Source organism: Gymnoscopelus microlampas (genome assembly GCF_963454915.1).
Source record: "Gymnoscopelus microlampas genome assembly, chromosome: 5".
Lineage (NCBI taxonomy): Eukaryota > Metazoa > Chordata > Actinopteri > Myctophiformes > Myctophidae > Gymnoscopelus > Gymnoscopelus microlampas.
Genome location: NC_139942.1, coordinates 9,873,207 through 9,885,806, shown reverse-complemented (window position 1 = coordinate 9,885,806; position 12,600 = coordinate 9,873,207). Strand labels below are relative to the sequence as shown.

Genomic DNA, 12,600 nt, shown 5'->3' with positions numbered 1-12,600 from the left:
CAGATGCAGATGCATTTCCAGATGCATCTCAGACATACTAATAAGACCACACTGAATGTTAGGAAAGTGGCCCATCTTGTGACAAACCAGAGGTACTACAAATACATGTTCCTGTTTCATCACTGTGCATAGCAGTTAAAACGTATTTATTGGACAGTTTCAACAAAGAACTACATTCTATATTTGTTTAATAGAATAAATAACAACATTCTACATGTGTTTAATAGAAGCATAACTGACGTTATGATGGAGGTTTTGATTGCTGTCGGCTGGTATGTTGTTGTTACAGATACCTCATTGCATTGTGGGATATTTATAGCAATGTTATATTCACTGTTGAATAATGTAACATTTTCTGAATTTAGTACACATCTCACATACTATTTAGTTGCTACTAAGCTTTGGGGCATACTAAAAGGTTTCACATACTAATTTGGCATAGTAATTAGTATGTTAGTATGATATGTTGGTTGGGCCCTCTACAATATCTACAGGTGTTTACAGAGGTTCTTCAATGCATTAAAAGTGATGGAAACATTCATTACCTGGGATGTCATAGACATAGGGTGTCTCAACAGTGTGGTTGAAGCGTGGTAGATGAACTCTGCAGGTGACATGTCCTGCTCCCCTCAACGCCACATCAGTCCGGACAACGTAACAGTGTTGAGAAGGTCTGTCTGTCACTGAGGATTCAGCAGGGAGGTTGTTTCCCTCACTGTCCAGCCAAGACACCTCAGGTTGTGGAAACCAGCACCCAGAATCACATGTCAAAGATAAGCCATTGTCTTTTGATCGAATTACTGAGAGCACTGGCTGAGACACAGCCCCTGTAACAACAAATAAACATGATTGATTATCTGTCTGTCTGTCTGTCTGTCTGTCTGTCTGTCTGTCTGTCTGTCTGTCTGTCTGTCTGGTAAGGGGGGTGGGGACTGTTGAATATGTTTGATATTTATGTTTGATCAAATTATCATAATCTAACAATTACATTTAAACATATGTTAACCACATTGACCCTGGCATCCATTTTTATGTTATGTTTATTTTATTTGGACATCACAATGTCTGGCCGAACCAGATGCATTGCTCTTAAAGTGTATATAGCACGAGTGCTAATTTTCAATACCTGTCCACAGGAGGCTTTTCTAAGATACAATAACACTAGTCTAAAACCCACTCAAGTACAAACAAATAATATGTAATAGTAATAATTAACCTAATCAAAATCAGACCCAATATATTAACTTGTGAAACAAAAATAAACATAATCATTCCAATAACCAGTCAGAAACTATTCATGTGAGCACAGTTGATTAAGCAATATTACACTCGAGGGTGTGCTTTACCGTCATTATTGGCACGCCAGTGATGCGGTCAGGAACGAGGCGCAGCCGAGTTCCGCCAGCATCACTGAAGTGCCAATAATGTAAGGTAAAGCACACCCTCGAGTGTAATATTGCGATTATACAACAGTTAGTTACCAACAAAACACACCCAAATGTATTCATATTGTGGGGCAATTCATAATAAAAATGTTTCGCTATTATGTTTCCCTGTAAAGAGAAGAGTGTATTTGACTGAGACAAAATAGTCCCTGTAGCAGCGCTCTGAGGCACTCAGAGCACACAACACAGCTGAGGCACATCACAGCTGATTCCAGTAGGCTATATGCTCCGTCGTACGAAGGTATCGCACGGCGAAAATAGCCGATCTACAAGCTCACAACGCGTCACGTTGTGAACTTGTAGATTGGCTATTTTCTCCTTCTCATCCTCTTCTAAACATTGATCAACCGTAAGTCCACCAAATAAATCAAAATTAACAACATAGTCCATTTTGCGTAGCTGTTTGTTCTCCGGTGGCGGCGGTGGGTCAGGATACTCTCTGTTTGTTTTCGTACCGTGGGACAGCGTGACGTCACAGCACAGCTGTGCCATATATGGTCTAAGCAGGCGCGGACTTCTGTGCGGAGTGATTTATTAATGTGATTCGGCCCGTGCTATGATGCTGGTTTGAAGCACGGCTAGAAAGCTATTTCAACCAATCAGATTGCTTGGTCGGAACTACCTGTTGTATAATTTGATTTCAACCATAGTTTTAGTCCTCTGTTAAACACAGGTCCGTAGGCAATGAGGCAATTTTGGCCAAGAAATTGTGAAAATAGCTGATCTACAAGCTCACGAGCTGTTGAGTCACGATGCATCACGTTGTGAGCTTGTATATTGGCTATTTTTGCTATTCATTGTACACTGAAGTATATAAGGTTTAAGTTGTTAAGAAAATATGTTTTTTACAACCCTGGCTATTGTAGCAGTTCAACAGTTCAGGAGTTGAATTTGAAATGTCTTGTTTAACAATCAGTTTTTAATGAAAGCTATTCTGTCCTGCTCTTTCCTTCCTTGTTGTTTTACATCCATATATTGACCAGAACCTTACCAACAAGTAGTTGGATCAAACTGCTGCTGGAAAGGGTCGGAGCAAAACACTTGAACATCCCCTCGTCTGAGAGCTGCACCCTGGACAGCTTCAGTGAGATGTTTCCATCAGGAAGCTTCCCATGGAACAGGGACGTCCTCTTGTTGTACAGCGGGTTCAGAACAGAAAGCACAACTCCATTTTGGAGCATGTGCACATATTCTGGCTTCAGGTCAGGTCTGCTCCACTCCACTGTCCCCATGGCCATATTGATAGATGGTTCAATTTGACAAGGAAGGATCACATCATCTCCCACTATGGCCAGCACATGCAGAGAGGACCCGATCACCTGAGAGGCTCCTTAAAACAAAACAAAATGGTTTTAGCAGTGATAGTGTGATGTCTCCTTAAAACAAAACAAATACGGTTTTAGTGTAGTTAGTGCGAGGTCTCCTTAAAACAAAACACAATGGTTTTAGTATAGTGATAGGGGGAGGTGAGCTAAACTTGATTATAGTTGATATAAACTTGATATCTATCTATATCTATCTAAATCTATATCTATCTATCTATCTATCTATCTATCTATCTATCTAGATAGATAGATAGATAGATAGATAGATAGATAGATAGATAGATATCTATATCTATATATATCTATCTATCTATCTATCTATCTAGATAGATAGATAGATAGATATAGATATATATATATATATATATATATATATATATATATATATATATATATATATATATATATATATATATATATATATATATATATATATATATACACAAAGGGACAAATATACGTTCTTTCATCATTGCACCAGCCAAGCTGAAAGTGTTCAACACAGACGGAATAGCGACCATCTACAGCAGCCCAGAGGAGGCGCCGGAGGCGTTGGAATTACGTGGATCAACTGCAAGTGCAAATGGAATACAAGGGGACCCAGGAGACTCTACCGGGTCCCCACCGGCTGAATGGACCACTGTGAAATAACCATTACTGCGAGGATAACGGACACTGACATAAAAGACGAACAAACGGTTAAATGAGGTGCGCCGTAGTTTGGGAACGAAATGAAGACACGTGAGTGACATTCCCCAGAAATGACATTGCTTCAATCATAAGCGTAGGCCTACTATATTGTTTAAACTCAGTTGCGGTCAGGGCTTGTATTTTCTGTTCTACTTCTCCCCACTACTCCTCTCTCTCTCCTTCTTTCTCTCGCTCTCGCTCTCTCTCGCTCTCCCTCTCTCTCTCTCCCCCTCTCTGGCGCTCCCCCCCCCTGGCGCGCACTTGCGCGTCGGGGGAACGGAGAAAAGTTGGGTGGGGTGGGTGGGAGGGTGTTTTGGAGGAGGGGGGGGGTTAAAGTAGTAGATGTCCCCCCCACTCGTGTGTGTGTGTGTGTGTGTGTGTGTGTGTGTGTGTGTGTGTGTGTGTGTGTGTGTGTGTGTGTGTGTGTGTGTGTGTGTGTGTGTGTGTGTGTGTGTGTGTGTGTCCATAGCCGTGTAGGGCATAGCAGTGGCGGCCATTTTCTGGTTCCACTTCAAAATACTCAATGCATTTTTCAAATCCAAGTAATTTCAGCCTAGAATCAAGCCATCCAGGGTCCTGGTGAATCATGACCATAAAACATTTTTTCTGTGATTTTATTTTATTTTATATGTAATTATATGATATACTATATTTAATAAATACCCTTTGTTTTGCCGTTTTCAAAAACGTTTTTTCACAGAATCAAACGTTTTATGGTCATGATTCATCAGGACCCTGGATGGCTTGATTCTAGGCTTCAATGAATTGATATAAATATTTTTGGATATGTCAATGGGAAAAATGCATTGAGTATTTTGGAGTGGAACCAGAAAATGGCCGCCACTGCTATGCCCTATATGTCTAGACACTAAGCTATTTTATGGTGTGCGGTCATATATGTAATTGTGGGGATACGGATCTAAATAACCATGTAGAGGTGGACAGACAAGTGGATAGCCATATATGGCAAAGTGCATGACCCTAATTACGACCCTGGTCCCCCCGTGATACATTGAGTACCTTTCACTGTTTAGAGACAGAGAAGGTAGTGCTTAAAGGAGTAGTTCACCCAAAAAATTACTTATTTTCTATCAATTGCACAACCCATGAAGCCTTGAATCCATGGATTTATTTGTGTTTTTGTCGCATTCCTAAGCTAATAATTTGATTCCTGTCTCCTACCAGCTAATGTATCCGGTAGGAGACACAAAGTAGATTCTTTGTGTCTCCTACCGGAAATACACCCGGGAATCAAATTATTGGCTTAGGAATGCCACAAAAACAAAAATAAATCCATGTATTCAAGGCTTCATGGGGTGTGCAATTGATAGAAAATAAATCATTTTTTGGGTGAACTCCTCCTTTAAAAGACATAATGTTGGTTTCCGAAGATGATTATGAACATGAACGGATATTTTTTTTTTTTTTTTTTTACTGTATGATATTCTGTTACATGCTTTGCATGTTTAAATTAAATTTGAAAGTACACCATGAGATACTGTAAAGGGAATATTAATAATAATAATAATAATAATAATAATGGTAATATTATTACATTTGTTGATACTATTGATATTATTATTATTAGTTTATTTGTTTCTACATAATTAGACTTGATCCTTCTTATTTATGAATACCCTTAAGGGGAGAACTCTGTTCTTTTTTTCTCTCTCTTTTAATCCTTTAAATCGACTTTTTTAAGAAGTAGCATCTGGAAGAGTGAGTTCAGTTCTTAGTTAATTAATGGGCCGACTGATTATGTTTCTGTTTATTCATTTATGCTTGCTTTACCATTCATTACAAGCACAATTATTATTATTATTAGTATTACTATTATTGTCTCCGCCAGGAGACTTTGTTTTCACTTTCTAAATATGACACACAGATTGGTCAAGCCTCACGTGACACGTGACAATACGGTGAAATAGTGTGATCTGATTGGCTAGTGACGTATAACAGCCTATAAATACATGTGTCACTTTGAAAGAGTCTGTGCCTCTTTCAAAGTGAGGTAAGACAGGAACAATCACGAAATGGCTGAGAAATGGCGGATACTGTAACAATTGGATAGGACACTTACACAGACAGGACAGATAGGACACTTACATAGACAGGACGGATAGGACACTTATACAGACAGGACGGATAGGACACTTATACAGACAGGACGGATAGGACACTTATACAGACAGGACGGATAGGACACTTATACAGACAGGACGGATAGGACACTTATACAGACAGGACGGATAGGACACTTATACAGACAGGACGGATAGGACACTTATACAGACAGGACGGATAGGACACTTATACAGACAGGACGGATAGGACACTTATACAGACGGATAGGACACTTGTGTCATGTTACTATGACACAGTAACATGTTCTATTTTTTGTAAGAATTAGAACATAAGAAGTAGAACATTCCCAACATTCCCAAGTCTGCTGGCGGAGACTTGTGCTCCGAGGAGCACTTTTTCTAGTTCATATTATTACTATTAATTTATTTTTGTTTGTTTAAGGCCACACAGCTTATTTGAGACTGTAATTGAACGCAAGGTTGAAAAATATTACAAAACTAGGCACCATTTATGTCAGGGGTAAAAGGGAGATTGGGAAGAAATAGGGGGGAAGGACACATATTATAAGAAATAGCTAAAGGAAAGAAAGTGTTCATCTTCGTTGATACACATACTTAACCATGCAATGATGAACGCATGGACAGGTAGAGCAAGCTACTCAAGTAAAGGAGTAGAAAACCAGGAAGTCATTTTTAGGTTAGTAGGATTGTGTTTATCCCCCTCTATGTTGCCAATACCCATGTTGTCCTATATAAGCGTGCAGTACAATACCTCATTATAATTTGAATATCATTTCCTTAAATGTCAATGGCCTCAATAATTATGTCAAGAGAAAGAAAATCCTCCAACAACTGAAGAGAGAAAAGGGAGACATATTGTTTTTGCAAGAAACCCATTTAACACATGTAGAACATAAAAGTAAAATAACAAATGCACAAATATTCTCATCATCCTATAACTCAAAAAGAAGAGGAGTTGCCATAATTATTAATTCCCATATACCCTTTGAAAAAATAAAATGTATACAGGATAAAGAAGGAAGATTTGTTATGGTAGTAGGAAAAATAGAAAAAACTGAAGTATCTTTGATTAACGTCTATTATCCACCAGATGAAGGTTCTGACTTTATTACTAAGTTGATAGAGATAATAATAACACAGGGGAAGGGAATAATTATAACCGGTTTAATTTAACTCTTCATAACACGGATTCAACAGCGGGAACACATAGGACAGGAAAAACAGTTAAAACCTTAAAAAGATTATGTGCTGAGACAGGATTAGTAGATGTATGGAGAACACTACACCCAACTAAAGACTATTACTCTGGTAGATATTCCTCCTATAGTAGATTAGATTATTTCTTTATGTTTAAAAAAGATATTTCATTAGTTAAGCAATGCGTTATTGGAACAAGGACATTATCATATCATGCAACTGTGACCTTAAAAGTGGCGCTAAATTGAAAAAAGGGGGAAAATCTATGGAAAATGAACAACTCCCTCCTGCAGGACTTGACATTTATAGAAAAAAATTAAAAAATGTTTTCAAGAATATTTTGAATCAAATGACACAGGGGAAGTAAATGAGATTATGGTATGGGAAGGAGCAAAAGCGGTACTAAGGGGAGAAATAATAGCCTATTCATCAGCAAAGAAAAGAAACCAGGAACAACTTAAAAATTACCTTGAAAGACAAATAAAACTATTGGAAGATAAGCATAAATGTAACCCCAACACGGAGAATACTATACAACTAAAGAGGAAATGCTCAGAGTAAGATAGATTACTGACAGAGGAAATAGAGAGAGCACTTATATTTACAAAACAAAGAAACTATGATGGAGGACCAAATTCAATTAAAATCTTGGCATATAAACTGAAGAAGCAAACTAGCAGATCATATATTACTAAATTAAAAGATGAGACTAATACATTTGTAACTGAGAAAGAGGAGATAGCAGAAACATTCGCAACATTTTATGAAAACCTAAGGACGAATTAGGGAAAAGAGACGCAACAAAAATGGAAACATTTAGGAAAATTCAAACTCAAACAAGTTACGCCCCACCAGAACGTATCTTTAATAAAACCAATAACAACAGCAAGACAAATAAATAAACTTAAAAAAGGTAAGACTCCTGGGGATGATGGTTATACAAATTAATTTTATCAAGAGTTTCGAGAATTAGTGATACCAGTCTTACATAGAGTTTACAATGACCCACTCTCGTGTTCAATCTTCGCTATGTGTATGGAAAGCTTAGCCGAAGCGGTGAGACAGCAAAATCTCATTGAAGGAGTAAGAATAGGACACGAGGAGCACAAATTAGCAATGTGCGCTGATGACGTCATTATGTACATAACATCACCGGAAACATCACTACCGGCATTAAAGGAAACAATAAAAGAATATAGTGAATTTTCGGGATATAAAATAAATGAAACGAAATGTGAATCAATAACAATTGGCAATGAATTAACACAGACAGCGAAAAACTATTTTAAATTGAAATGGAACCAGGAGCAAATAAATTGCTTAAGCATTTTCATCCATAAATATCCATCTTTTGTAGAATAGACACAATCAAAATGATGATTCTCCCACAATTCCTGTTCCTGTTTCAGGCATTACCAATCAAAATCCCTACAACATCTTTTAAACTATGGAACGGCTTAATCTCAAATTTCATATGGAACTATAAAAGAAAACGAATACAATTTTGTAAACTAACTAAAGCAAAGGACTGTGGAGGCTTAGACGTACCTAATTTACAGAACTATTTTAATGCAACACAAATAAACACAATAATGGACCCCATTATAATTCAAGGACCCCAATGGAAACAAGCCCGCAAGGACTTTTTTGGCCGGACCTTTTAGACAAAAGTATTATAAATGTAACTGTGTTGTTTTACATTCTTTTTGCCTAATACACATTTCAATCAATCAATCAATCAATCAATCAATCAATCAATCAATCAATCAATCAATCAATCAATCAATAATGACATGGTCAGACGACAGAGCAGAAGCAAAGTCGGTAGGGATTGAGAAAGAAATGATACCAATATAAACATTACCCTATATTGAAACAAAGGATTTCCCACAAATCAAAAGGCTAAACACATGGGTATACAACACATTAAAATCATGGGGAAACGTAAGCAAACATCTGAAAATAAATAACGACCTAGTATATATTCGAGAAATGGCATGGGACCCCCAATTTGAACCAAATAAAAAAGACAATATATTGCAAGAATGGGCTTCAAAAGGATTAAAAATGCTGACAAACAATACAATAAACCCATGTCAATTATTAATATCCAAATACAGGATACCACAAAGGAACTTTTATAAATACTTGCAAGTAAGGACATATTTTTTCCAAGTTTTTAAGAACGCAAGGCACTAAAGAAATCCACCCTTTAATTGCTTTCCTGATTAAAAACCACCAGACAGTACCTAAAAATATATATATAAAATCCTCCAGAATAACACAAACACAAATGATAGTATACAATTAAAATGGAATGCCGAAATTGGAGACCAAATGAATGAAATGGAGTGGAAACAAATATGCAGAGAAATTCATAAAACAACTAACTCCAAATATTGGAAAGAATTTGCATTTCTTGTGTTAGAATTAACACAAGAAATGGATAAATACATATACAGAATCCTTCGAACCGCAGCCCTTAAACAGGTAACTAGGAACTGGCTAACGCTTTCAAGTCCACGGCCTAAAAAATGGAAAGAAACAGTACAGGAAATATGTGAAATGGAGAGAATAACGTTTCGAATTAGAAACAATGAGCCTGAGTTTAATAGAAGATGGAGTAAATGGACAAATTATGGAGCTACTTGACTAAGTTTGGAGAATGAGTGAGACCCAGTTCGGGCTGTGATTCTTTCATTTAAATTATATTTAAAAAAAAAAGACAAAAAAAATGAAAAAGGCAGTCAGCTCCTCGAGAACTGACATAAAAGCGAGACAGCAAAACGGGTTGGCAACATAGAGGACCCCCCCCCCCCCCCCCCCCCCCCCGTTTGTTTTATTTTTAATTAGTTAAGTTAGCATTATTAAACATCACCAGTATTATCATTATTATAATTTAACAGGTATTAGTATAGACCCCATAACAGACGACGTCACACTGATAATAACCAGTATGCGTGCAACCAGTATGCGCGCAATGAAACCCATTCTATCAGGTCTCGCTAGGACGCGCCTCACTAGCCAACACACAAGAGGGGATCGGGGTGTGCTGAAACCAGCGCACCCCGAAACAACAGGTTGGGAATTGATTGCGTGAAACAATCACCTGTGCGTCCAGTCTCAATGTTGGTAAACAAATAATTGGTCTATTAGGATAATTTGCATTGATTGATGTGTAATTACTTATTGATGTTTATTTATAGGTATTACTTTCTGATTATTGTATTTTATTTTTAACACTGGGTGTATAGATATAAAAAAAGAAAAAAAAGAAAAACGTGTGCAAAAAGATATATAAATGGAATGCAAATATAACATGTAAACATGAATATCTTGCAATAAAACTTTTAAAATATTTATATATAATATTATAAATGAAAGCTCAATATGCAGAGATGGCAAACACGCTGAGTAATGTAATTATAATTTTCAGGCCTGTTGAAAACTCTCAAGCAGTGGTTCTCAAACAGTTTCAAGGACCCCAAATTCATGTAGGCTATTTAGCCTTGGACTGAAAATATTTTGTGCCAGCGACCCCCACAAGAGAAGATTTGTTTTTAATTTTCCAAATTTCAATAATTTTGATTTTTAATTTTTATATTTGCATTTCATATCTTTTTGCACACGTTTTTTCTTTTTTCAGCGTGTTTGCCATCTCTGCATATTGAGCTTTCATTTATAATATTATATATAAATATTTTAAAAGTTTTATTGCAAGATATTCATGTTTACATGTTATATTTGCATTCCATTTATATATCTTTTTGCACACGTTTTTCTTTTTTTCTTTTTTTATATCTATACACCCAGTGTTAAAAATAAAATACAATAATCAGAAAGTAATACCTATAAATAAACATCAATAAGTAATTACACATCGATCAATGCAAATTATCCTAATAGTAATACCTGTTAAATTATAATAATGATAATACTGGTGATGTTTAATAATGCTAACTTAACTAATTAAAAATAAAAAAAACGGGGAGGGGGGGAGGTGTCCTCTATGTTGCCAACCCGTTTTGCTGTCTCTGCTTTTATGTCAGTTCTCGAGGAGCTGACTGCCTTTTTCATTTTTTTTGTCTTTTTAAAAAAATATAATTTAAATGAAAGAATCACAGCCCGAACTTCCGATGTGGAATCGGTGCTGGGTCTCACTCATTCTCCAAACTTAGTCAAGTGGCTCCATAATTTGTCCATTTACTCCATATTCTATTAAACTCAGGCTCATTGTTTCTAATTCAAAACGTTATTCTCTCCATTTCACATATTTCCTGTACTGTTTCTTTCCATTTTTTAGGCCGTGGACTTGAAGGCGTTAGCCAGTTCCTAGTTACCTGTTTAAGGGCTACGGTTCGAAGGATTCTGTATATGTATTTATCCATTTCTTGTGTTAATTCTAACGGTAATTTTCCCAAAATAATGTTTACAGGGTTGAGTGTTCTTTTGAAATTGAAAATCTTAGTGATATCTTCTGTAATTGACTTCCAGAACGGGTTTAGAATGGGGCAGAAGAAGAAAATGTGCCAGTGATTTGCCCTTATCTCGCCACATTTTCTCCAACATGCCGATGTAGCAGATTTATTAATTTTGGAAAGGACGTTTGGTGTAATAAAAATATCTAGTGTATAGTTTCCATGCAAATTCTTTCCAATATTTGGAGTTAGTTGTTTTATGAATTTCTCTGCATATTTGTTTCCACTCCATTTCATTCATTTGGTCTCCTATTTCGGCATTCCATTTTAATTGTATACTATCATTTGTGTTTGTGTTATTCTGGAGGATTTTATATATATTTTTTAGGTACTGTCTGGTGGTTTTTAATCAGGAAAGCAATTAAAGGGGGTACACCATGAATTATTATTATTATTATTATTATTATTATTATTATTATTATTATTATTATTATTATTATTATTATTATTATTATTATTATTATTTTTGGGCTCCCCAGTGTCTCTTGTACCCCAAAAAATATATATTTTTAACATTCAGTCATTCATTCTCATTTCAGAGATTTTCAGAATGGGTGTGTCTGAACAGGCCATCTCAGAATGGCATGGTTGCTTACATCACAAACCATTTCTGCCCATGTATTTTGACAGACAGAATTGCTCAGTAGCACCCCTCTGCCCAACAGGATGTTTTGGTATTGCAGCTGAAAGTGCTTTATAAGCCAGAGAGAAGTTAGTTGGAATGAGTATATCTGAGTGTTGATTTAGGCTCAAACCTTTTGAAAATGCTTTGAGGGACATACACCATATGATATTAAATATCAAATATTTTTTTTAAATTCATGGTGTGTTCCCTTTAAGGGGTGCATTTCTTTAGTGCCTTGCGTTCTTAAAAACTTGGAAAAATATGTCCTTACTTGCAAGTATTTATAAAAGTTCCTTTGTGGTATCCTGTATTTGGATATTAATAATTGACATGAGTTTATTGTATTGTTTGTCAGCATTTTTAATCCTTCTGAAGCCCATTCTTGCAATATATTGTCTGTTTTATTTGGTTCAAATTGGGGGTCCCATGCCATTTCTCGAATATATACTAGGGTGTTATTTATTTTCAGATGTTTGCTTACGTTTCCCCATGATTTTAATGTGTTGTATACCCATTTGTTTAGCCTTTTGATTTGTGGGAAATCCTTTTTATCAATATAGGGTAATGTTTTTATAGATATTGGTATCATTTCTTTCTCAATCCCTACCGACTTTGCTTCTGCTCTGTCGTCTGACCATGTCATTATTGTGTTTATTTGTGTTGCATTAAAATAGTTCTGTAAATTAGGTACGTCTAAGCGTCCACAGTCCTTTGCTTTAGAATAATTGCGAATAC

The 12,600-nt window shown here is 36.2% G+C and overlaps 1 long non-coding RNA gene across 1 annotated transcript in view; it reads right to left on the bottom strand.

Annotated features, from left to right (window-relative positions):
- LOC311044773 overlaps positions 1-2,756 on the bottom strand; it is a 4,770-nt gene extending 2,014 nt beyond the window's left edge. The window contains exons 1-2 of the long non-coding RNA XR_014600737.1: positions 2,437-2,756; positions 546-827 (exon numbers count right to left, since the gene is read on the bottom strand). This is a non-coding gene — a long non-coding RNA (uncharacterized lncRNA). The remainder of the gene's footprint in view (positions 1-545; positions 828-2,436) is intronic.
- Positions 2,757-12,600: the final 9,844 nt, after the last annotated feature.